Raw genomic sequence first — 11,329 nt, 5'->3', positions numbered from 1 at the left:
TAGATGCTTGCATGCATTCTTAATGTAAGATTGAGATAGATTTGATAGCGTACAAGTTCTTATCTTTTGTAACCCTAGAATCCTCTACAGCGGAAGTTCTTTATCGAGCTCTGCTGAGGATTGAGTTAATCAAATCATTCGACACATTCAGATCCATAATTGTGTTTTTACATTACTATTTCTGTTTTATTATTTTACCTGTTACAAAGATCTAATCGATCAAAGAGTTTTCGAACTCATCAACAAAAAATCTTGATTCTTATATCAAAAATGCTATACGTGAACATGCCATAATTGTAATCATAAAGCGGATATTAAATTTGCAAAAAAAAAAAAAAAAGAATAAGAGGTTGAATTTATAAAACAACTTAGATATGATATTGAGTACACCGAAATCAAATCTACATTCACCCTATGACCATAATTCCACATACATGTAACCATAACTCCACCACATTCAAATGCCTTGTTCACCTTGCATTAAGAAAACACTAACTGGTCATAATACCACCCACCTGATAATCAATGAACAAAAAATCATTTAAGGATCCATTAACCATATGTACTTAAAGAAAAGAAAATAAGAAATAAATATCACCTATTTGAAATTGTTCCTCTTACAGCCATATTGAGAACTTGAAACCTTGGGGGAGGGTTGTAAAGATATTAATCACTCAAGAACCACCAGATACGAAAGGAAAACAAAAAGGAAAGTACAATAGAAGAACAAAAATCAACATGAGTAAGGACATAGGCTAAAATCTGGATGTTACCTTTTCATTTGACATTTGAAACTTGAGAGTAGTTTCTTATTCTGTTTCAGAATATCAAATATGTAACTTTGTTATTTTGTGCTAGGTTTGTTTTATGACCTAAAATTCAGGCATCTACAAAGAAAATAAAATTTTAAAATTACTAAAAAAAATTTGAAACATTTTTAAATGTAGAAGGAAATATAAACTTGTATAAATGCACCAACCATTTGACCGTTAAGTATGGGGGCGTATGAGTTTTCAAATTGTGTCCAGCTGTCTTAAAATCAACTATAATTTCATTATATGAGCATTATGTCGATTGACTCTATAAATAATCAATTATAATAGATGATGAATAAAATTTGAACCGTTAATTGTTGTGTTTCAAATGTTCGTGTTATTCCCCTTTTTAACAGATAACTCCTCTAATCCTTCCGAATTCTCATTCCTCCATCCTTCACCTCCTTTATATATATTATACATAATCAGAGACACCACATCATAGAAAAAATGAATTATCTATGAGTGGTTAATTGACAAATTTCTGGCTAAAATCGTGAATCTAAATTGGAATATTGTATCAAAAACGAAACTTCTCAAGTATATTGAAGGGAACATATTGATTACAGCGGAAACAACAAGGAAAGGAAAAGAGATAAAAATATAAAATCCAATAGAGAGGAACAATACCTAGAAAGTGTTTGAAGGCAACACCGTATGGCTCCGATGATGACACCTATGGCAGTGGATCGTCGAAGGGTGCAAGCGGCACTACCACCAGGTCCTTTAACACACAAGAAAACATTGAAAATAAAACTTGAGGAAATATAAGATATGGAAAAATTAGTGAACAAACCCAATTATTCTTTTTGTGTTGAATCAAGAGAATCAAAGAATATCAAAGTATGAAAAATATAAAGCAAAACACCAAGAGCATGTTATGATGTTGAATACAGGTAGATTTTTTTTCTTTTGTAAAAATAACTTAAAATATTAGCATAAGTTGGTGAAATATGGCTCATGGATCCCGAAAGCAAAGTGTGATTTCTTTTGGTATGCATAGTCAACAAGTCAAAAAACATAAGAATTATAAAGAAGAGTTATACAATTTTTTGGTAGTAATAAAAGATGGGAACTGGTGATGGAAAAACAAGAACAGCTACTATGCTTTTTCTGATCAGGGAACAGTTGTTAATAGATTGGCAGAAACGAAATGAGATGAAAACATATTATTATTGGTAGAAATTATTATTGAGTGAAGAGCTAGAAAGGAAAACAGAGATTGCATGTTAATAGATTGGCAGAAATGATATGAAAACATAGATGAAGATTTGTGGTCTTGTTTATAAGTTCCCTCCTGCAAATCATTGGTAGATGTACAGACCACATGTTGCATATACATGTATGTCTACCAGCAACAGCTACATCCTGGATTTAAGAAGGAGAAATTAGGGATAAAATTAATGCAATCCCTCTCAGGCATTTGATCAAACAGCTTGCATGCAAGGCCAACCATCCCAACTCAGATAAAAAAAACCATCATACATACAAGCCTTAAGAACACATATTCAAACTTCTAATTCAAGATACATAGATATCATATACGAACATCAAACACATTCCTTTTTTATAGATATCATATATGAACAACAAACAAGTCGCAAATCAGTAGCAATAAACAAGTAGTTGTGGCTATCGAAGGCAGAAAAAAAAAGGAAGAAATCGACCATATACGAACAGCAAACACATTCCTCTTTTTACAGATATCATATATGAACAAGAAACAAATCGCAAATCAGTAGCAGCAAACAAGTACTTGTGGATATCGAAGGCAGAAAAAAAAAAGGAAGAAATCGACCTTGAAATCGGTATCAAACTTTGGTGGTGACGCGCATGAAAAATTCGATCTTGCCACCGAAGCTTCAGATGGGCCCATCGTGGCAGATGATGAACTAACGGCCGTCCGGAGAGATCTTCGAGAATAAGAACTAAAAGCTCTGAATTCCCGGATCAAATTTGCTTGTTGTTCCCCCAAATCGTTGATCGTGGTTGATCATGGCGGCAGGATAGGGTTAGGGTTACTTGTGTGTGACGGAAAAGATGGACTTCCAGGCGTCAATTGCATCTTTGGTGGAGACCGATGAGAATTTTTTTAATGGCGGTTGTTGTGTGTTTAGGAGATTAGGGTAAGGTGATACGGCGTAGTGTAATACGTATATAATGTGGTGATTATATGCTTAATATTACATCAGGTAATACCTATTGTACCTCTTAATTTTCAAGAAAGATGCAATATGTTTAATAATATAGTATATATATATATATATATATATATATATATATATATATATATATATATATTGTTGTAGTGAGCATAATTCCAAAAATTTTATAAAGTAAATAGTTCTTTTTAAAACATCATACAATAGACTGAAAGGTCAATTTTTATCCTCTTAAAAAACTTGTACTATCGACATTCAACTAGTGCTCATGTGATCCTATCCCACTAGAGAATACGAAGGCTATCTCAAATATCAAAAGATAGATTCAAGTAACCAGGTCATCATGTGCCACAAGAAACATACTAATGACGAGTGAGTGTTTTTGTTGCAATGAGTTGTGAGTCAATTCTACAACCCCTAAGATGTTCTAAGAAGACTTGGTTTACAAAACTCATTTTATTTATCATAACGAAAGGTTAATGATGGTCTCATTAAGTCGTATTTCAATCTTCACTATGAAACAATTTGAGCAAATCAAAGGTTTCAACAATAACTCTTAGTAAAAGACATCAGTGAAATTGAAGAAACATCTATCACCAAATATATTCATGGATTGAAAAGATTACATACATCACTTATGTATAACTCTTTGTCAAGCCTTTTGTTCTTTAACTACTAATAGATAAAGACACTTGCAAATCATCTTCCCATATAAATAGGATTCACATATATCAAATCAATCAAGCTCATTTGCCTTCAATAATTCCATCATTTTGAAATTGGTATATGTATTTCTTATTTATATTGTCATGATGATTATGACATAGATAAGTTCCAATCAAATATCATTTGATTATATAGGTGTTATGACCATAAGTATTAATTTAATGAAAGATTATAAATTTACTTCATAACATTATGAGAAAATATTCTTTAACACAGAATACATCGTTTCAGAACATGAATGTGAACATCCATTAAATGATATGTAAATCTAGATTTATTCATAAATTACAACTGTTACATGTCCCTATAAGGATAGGTACAATACATCTATTGTTTAAATAAAAGACTATAACAACACTTGTTATATCTTCAACACGAAATACCATTCGTTTGTAATCTGCTGATGATTTCTTCCAATCATCAACACATAATATCAATTATTAGTGTCACCTAGAGTATTACATACTCAAGTGCATGATGGAGAAATAAATAGTTCTATCATATAGATATCTGAAAATCTTGTCCAAGTCAGACTTCTTCAGCTCGATGAGATGAGAGGAGCAATTACTCCTTTAGTGTCCAGTTTCTTCCACAATAGAAACAACACTAATCATTTGGTCCTTTCTTGATTTATGGGTTTATGTTGTATTTCCCTTTACTAAACTATAAGTCTATATGAGTGCACAATCTCTTAGACTTCCTTTATTTAATGCTTGAACAAACTTGAAGTACTGTCTAGTGTCCTGATTGAATATATGCTTTACTTGATGATACATCTGATATGTTTCATAATTATCCAAGACTTTCTGCAAGTCATGGTTAATTTCTCCAGTATGATGTGAGACACATCAATATCATCACAATAATACTTCTATCAAAGTATCATGATCAGACTAACTGGTTGCAGAGGTTGTTCAGGTATGAGATCTTTCAGTATATATAATTTCTATTTATCTTAAAGGTAGAACCTCAAGATATTATACCAGTAATAGAAATTATAATCATCAAATGTTATTGTCTCTTGAAATTCAACAAGAGAGAGATTTTGCAGGGCGTAAAATTATTAACAGTTATCAACAGAATTTAACAAAGTTTCATTTAGTATTTTCAATATTTATTCTTTAAACATTAATATTTTTTATTTTTTCTTAAAACATTAATTTATTAATGTCTAGGATCCAAGTAATGAAACAAGTAAATGGTTAGGTGACATTCATCCCATAAAATTAATCAAACTCGATAGGTGGCGATTACCAATTGCATATGATATGTAACTACTAGATTATGGGATCCTAAACAACTATTGTTTAGTTTGGCATGTTTATCCCATCTATGCCTCAAAACTCTTATGGTTAGGTGATCTTTATCACATAAGAAATTGATCAAATCATCCATTTAAAAAGCTTGTGAGTTCTATTTCACAGATGGTTAGGTGATCTTTATCCCATAAGCAAATACAAAAACACCTTAACAATTTTTGACAACTCAAATGAATAAGGTGACCCTAAAAGCCATATGAACTGCACAAAAATCCCAAGTGAATTTTAAATGGATTACATAGATTTGAAGTTTTGTAAATAAGGATTTATATATGATTTAGAATTATACTTTATAAAAACATGGACTCATGAGTATTACATGCATCAAACAATTCATGTACCATTTTGCAAAATTCATATCACTTGTTATGAGGTTCCTTAGGTGTCATATATATTTTTCATTTTATTTTCCATTAACCGCAATCAATTATAAACTAAAAACCGGTATTTTAAAGTTTGGTCGTAGATCGATTTTAAGAACCGGTAATAGTCTTGATAAAACTTTATTTTATGCTTAAGACTTTGAGTTTTGGATAAGTTATAAAATCACTATTTTAAATCTCCTTTTAACAATCAAAAAACTTACGACTTCATGAATTTATAGAATAAACTCATTTTATTTTATAAACTCAATTTTATGCATCTTATGTGTCACACCCCCGAACCAGACGGCGGAAACGTCCGAGGGCTATTGTGACTCAATTGAATACCATCATAATGATTATACATGAATCATAACATCATTCATCACCATGCATTGAAATATTACAACTGATATTGTTTACATTCAGTACATTGTTTCAAAACATTACATTTCCAAAACATCAACCGTTCGATATTAATTAAACAAACATCATGACATCACTGGACACATTTTTCTTCGATTTACCTGTTATCTGAGAATACAAGTATTTTGGAAAAACGTCAATATATGAAATGTTGGTGAGTTCATAAGTAAGGTTTGAAAAGAAATGATTTGTATAGTTTTGAAAACCACAGAAAAACAGATATTTTCAAAAAAAAAAAGGGGTTGTATATAAGAAAAAGTGTGGAGATCCGTAAGTATGCTTGTTGATTATTGTAAACGTGAATAATTGTTAGACTTTGTATACATCACATAGTTAAGAGTGTTGAATTCCCCAGGGAAAACCCGATATTTTCCCAATACATCAAATTGCGTGGCTTAGTTTGTGTTATTCCGATACGACGTTGTTTTCGATAATTCCAGGTAACATTGGATTAATTATGGGTTGTGAGTCGTTATAATCACGCATTAATGAAAATGACTAGTTTACAACTAACAAATACAAACAATCCCTTAGGCGTGGTCCGTACTACTCACTTAATCCAACCACCCTGACTTCTCATAGCCCCACAACCGAGGAGAAAGGAGGGTACGAAGCCCCCGTTATTTCCATAAGTCATTCAAGGCTATCGTGAATGCAAAAGGCACTTGGCCCGACTCGCATTTGACTTCTTGACTTTGCTAGCAGTACCAAAGGACCCTTGGATCCCAACAGCACAATAAAGCTATTGAAAGTCCTTTTACACGGAATTAGGTCATATAAGGCCCAATAACATGTAAGCGCGTTCCCTTCGGGCCTAAAGATCATGTCATTGGGCTAGCTACGCCCAACAAGCACGATTGGAAATTTTCGAGCCCAAAGATTGTGTATTGACTTCTCGTAAATTTCCGCGTGTGTATTGAAGTACCATTGTTTATTGATTTTTGATTCGTTATTGATTCGAGACCGAATCAATTCGTTTGGTAACGATATTGGTGTTGAAAGTGTATTTATTATTACGTTCCGCCAGTAGACGTAGTACTCGTATTTTTATTTTAAGGGATTTATTGTTTTAAGAATTAGAGTTTATCTTTTTAAGCCCCTTCTTGAAATAAATTTACACTTTTAACCCTTTATGTATCAAAGAATTTCCATTTTAGTCCTTAAACTATTTTTCTTGACACTTTAGTATCAAAACTTATTGGAAAGACATTTTTAGCACAAATTTACTTGATAAACATCTTAAGTCCTTCAAAAATTAAATGTTCTCGGTTGAAACCTCCATTTTCGCAACTATTACACTTTTGGCCCAAAATGGAAAATTGTAACGACCCAATTTTCACGTCCAAAAATTTTGTTTATAAATCATTACTTGGAAATCATTAGTAATTAAAACATTGTATAATTAAACCATTTCACATTGAAAACCAAATTGAAATCCACAACATTTAAACAACCAAAATATCAGAGTATCAATCCCAAAATAAACTCATAACTGCGGAAACAAAAGTGTGTGTGATATGCTGCTACCGAGCCTGCTCCTTCCCCTTGGCTGAAGAGGTACCTGAAACAACAACTGAAAAACGTAAGCACAAAGCTTAGTGAGTTCCCCCACTTTACCACATACCATAATAATCACATAACATACATCTATCGTCAGGCATATCTGGGTGCCCGACCTACCCCTTCGGTCCTCTCGACCGGATATTGCCTAGCATACCTGGGTGCTGGCCTCCCCTTCGGTCCTCTCGACCGGATACTGCCTAGCATATCTGGGTGCTAGCCTCCCCTTCAGTCCTCTCGACCGGGTATTGGAGACTACTTCTCCCCTCTACTACTACCACATAACATGTACCACAGGATCAAAATCTATCTAGTGTGGCTGGGTATAACTACCCCTTCGGCCCTATCGACCGGTTATCTTGGGGACTATCTCCCCTACTGCCACTAACACAGAGCATCATGTCATACTAGAACATAAACATAGCATAGGTAGTAGTAATCCTAGATGAATATTACGGAGACAATCATCCACATACAACTCCTACTGGTGGGCCGACATTGTGGCCGTAGACCCACCGCTACTGGAAGGTAACTCACCTCAAAGTAGCTGCTGATCTGATCGGGAACTGACTGTCTACTGCTGCTGCTGCTGCTCCGGACGTCCTCCGACTATAATTCCCACAAAACGATCAGTCAAACACTGCTAGATGTACTTAGGGTAAAATGACCCTTTTACCCTTGACCAAGTCGAAATCCAAGTCAAAGTCAACTTCCAGTTGACTGGACTCGCCGAGTCCGCGAGCAACTCGCCGAGTCCTTCCCTTTCTAATCCGGTCCTACTCGCCAAGTCCCTCTCCCCACTCACTGAGTCACCCTTGACTCACTACTCGGGACTATTGGGCTGACTCGAGTCCCAACTCGCCGAGTCCGCGAGCAACTCGCCGAGTTCCTCGAGCGGATCCCCTACTCGCTTCCAATCCACACCAGAACACCCCATACGAGGGTTTGGGGTTTTGGGACTACGTTACACGGTTAATTCCGCGTGCAGGTACGAAGGGTTGAACCTTCAACGCTTAAACCCCTCTTGCTCTGTGAAAGTTCATATGACTCGCCGAGTTTGAAGAACAACTCACCGAGTCTAAGACCATCATCATAGAACTCGCCGAGTTCCACTTTGGGACTCGCCGAGTTCCTCGACCCACTTCCTGAGTAGGCCAGATCTGAGACATACAATGCTTCAAAATCACAGATGTATGGTCCTAGGGCATATTTACCACGTAAAGTTGCAACCTTTACGTGCATGCATGGCCCTAGGAGCTCAAACATGCAATTCCAAGCTCTTTAAGAGGTCATACGCTCAATAGGGACCTCAATCACCTCAACCACCGAGACTTTATGCTACTAGGATGTCCTAAAGGTCCAAATCCGAAGTCCTTGTAGAAAATTAACCATAAACACATAGAGATTTAGGTTCTTAGGGCTTATAACCACTTTTTAGGAACAAAAGGGGGATTCAATGAACTATAGGTCAAGGTAAGAACTTTACTACCTGAATAGAAGCCCTTCATAGAGTAGATTCCGGATCTTCTTCCCTTTTTGCACTCTTCAACCTTCTCCTTCTTCTCCCAAGCTCCAACCCGCCTTCACAAGGCTAAAAATCACCCACAAGGACACAAAGGGGGCTAGGGTTTCGTTCTACAGATCTCTGGGAGTGCTAAGGGAAATGGAGGCTGGGTTAGATTGTTTAAATAGGGTGAAAACACCCGGGTTAGGGTTTAAGTCCAGACATGGTCTACTCGCCGAGTCCCTCGAGCCTACTCGCCGAGTAGACAGAGTAGATCCCGCATCTAGTCCCGCTTCTACTCGGCGAATTAGTCCTTCAACTCGCCGAGTCCAAGGTTAAAATGCAATATACAATGAGAGTTAATATATATACCAGGAACCAGGAGCTATAAATCCCCCCCCACTTATTTTAGACTTCGTCCTTGAAGTCTGTCGCTTTCCCCAAAAATAGCTCGGGGTAATGCTCCATCATCTCTTCCACCGACTCCCAAGTCCACTTTGATCCCTTCCGGTGCTGCCATTGTACCTTCACGAGTTCCACTCGCTTGTTCCTCAAATCCTTCGACTTTTGGTCGATGATTGCTACTGGTCTCTCTACATAATGCAGGCCGCCATCGACCTGAATGTCCTCTAAAGGAACCATTATGGAGTCGTCTACCAGGCACTTCCGCAGCTGAGAAACATGGAAAGTGTTGTGTATCTGATTGAGTTCGGCTGGAAAATCCAGCCTATACGCCACCTTGCCCACCCGGGCTACAACCCTGAACGACCCAATATACCTCGGCCCCAACTTGCCCTGCTTCCTGAATCGAATGACGCCTTTCCAAGGCGACACCTTCAGGAGAACCATATCCCCAACCTGGAACTCCAGGTTGGATCGGCGCTTGTCGACGTAACTTTTCTGCCGACTCTGCGCGGTCTGAAGCCTGCTCCGAACCTGATGAATCCTCTTAGTAGTCTTGAGCACCACTTCGGTGCTCCCCATGACCCTCTGACCAACCTCTCCCCATCATATCGGGGTCCTGCACCTCCGTCCGTACAACATCTCGAATGGAGGGCGGTCGATACTCACGTGGTAGCTGTTGTTGTACGAGAACTCAGCCAAGGGAAGATAAGTATCCCAGCTACCACCAAAGTCTAGCACGCACGCCCGCAACATATCCTCCAGATTCTGGATGGTCCGCTCGCTCTGACCATCTGTCTGTGGGTGAAAGGCGGTGCTAAAATGCAAACGAGTGCCCAACTCGTCATTAAACCTCTTCCAAAACCTGGAAGTAAAATGCATATCCCTGTCCGAGATAACCGATACTGGCACCCCATGCCGCGCCACGATCTCCCTGATATAGATGTCGGCCAATTTCTCGGCCGATATGCTCTGCTGAATCTGGATAAAGTGAGCACTCTTGGTCAATCGATCCACGATGACCCAAATCGAATCCACTCCATGCGCGGTCCTGGGAAGCTTTGTGATAAAATCCATCGTGATATCTTCCCATTTCCACAACAGGATGTCCAACAGATGCATCTTGTCATGCGGTCTCTAATGTTCGACCTTGACCTTCCTGCAGGTCAAGCACCGCTCGACGTACCATGCCACATCCCGCGTCATACAGGGCCGCCAATAATCTGGACGAAGATCCCTATACATCTTCGTCGCCCCGGGATGAATAGAGAATCGGGTCTTGTGCGCCTCTTCCAGCAAGATCTGGCGCACGCCTCCGTGATACGGCATCCACACCCTACGGTGTAGTGTCAGTAGTCCTCGGCTATCATAATCGAAGGAGGGAACCTAACCCACCACACGCTCACTCTTCCGATGTTCCTCCTTGATAGCCTCCTGTTGAGCCTCCCGAATTTGCTCCAACAGGGGAGTCACTACGGTCATCCTCATGCAAATATCCCTGATCAGTGCCGCCTTACGGCTAAGTGCATCGACCACCATGTTGGCCTTTCCCGGGTGGTAAAGGATCTCGCAATCATAATCCTTCACCACGTCCAACCACCGACCCTGCCTCATGTTCAGATTCGGCTGATCCATGAGGTACCTCAAACTCTTGTGGTCCGTGTAAATGGTACATCAAACCCCGTAGAGGTAATGTCGCCAAATCTTGAGGGCAAAAACCACCGCCCCCAACTCCAAATCATGCGTTGGGTAGTTCGCCTTGTGAGGCTTGAGCTGCCTCGAAGCGTAGGCAATGACATGCCCCCTCTGCATCAGTACCGCGCCCAACCCAAAAATGGACGCGTCACAATAAACCACAAAATCCTCTACGCCCTCTGGCAGGGCTAAGATCGGCGCCTCGCACAATCTCCGTCTCAGCGTCTCAAACGCAGTCTGCTGCTCGGGTCCCCATCGAAAGACTACGACTTTCTTCGTCAGCCGCGTCAGGGGTACGGCTATCTTGGAGAAGTCCTTAATGAATCTCCGATAATATCCTGCCAATCCTAGGAAACTC

At 38.5% G+C, this 11,329-nt stretch overlaps 1 long non-coding RNA gene across 5 annotated transcripts; it reads right to left on the bottom strand.

Moving 5' to 3' along the window:
* Positions 1–334: 334 nt before the first annotated feature.
* On the bottom strand, positions 335–2,966 carry LOC145062529 (uncharacterized). 5 transcript variants are annotated; one of them, XR_013687593.1, is made up of 4 exons: positions 2,614–2,966; positions 980–2,183; positions 599–887; positions 335–515 (listed from the first exon to the last, which is right to left on the bottom strand). It is a non-coding gene; the product is annotated as an uncharacterized LOC145062529 (long non-coding RNA). The 5 variants fall into 5 exon arrangements; XR_013687594.1 differs by having other exon boundaries at positions 599–1,219; positions 1,446–2,183; XR_013687595.1 differs by having other exon boundaries at positions 599–1,219; positions 1,446–1,539.
* Between the last annotated feature and the right edge of the window lie 8,363 nt (positions 2,967–11,329).

This window comes from Lactuca serriola, chromosome 7 (assembly GCF_051521515.1).
Source record: "Lactuca serriola cultivar US96UC23 chromosome 7, Lser_US96UC23_V15, whole genome shotgun sequence".
In the NCBI taxonomy this organism is placed as follows: Eukaryota; Viridiplantae; Streptophyta; class Magnoliopsida; order Asterales; family Asteraceae; genus Lactuca; species Lactuca serriola.
This window is presented reverse-complemented; position numbering and strand designations above follow the sequence as displayed.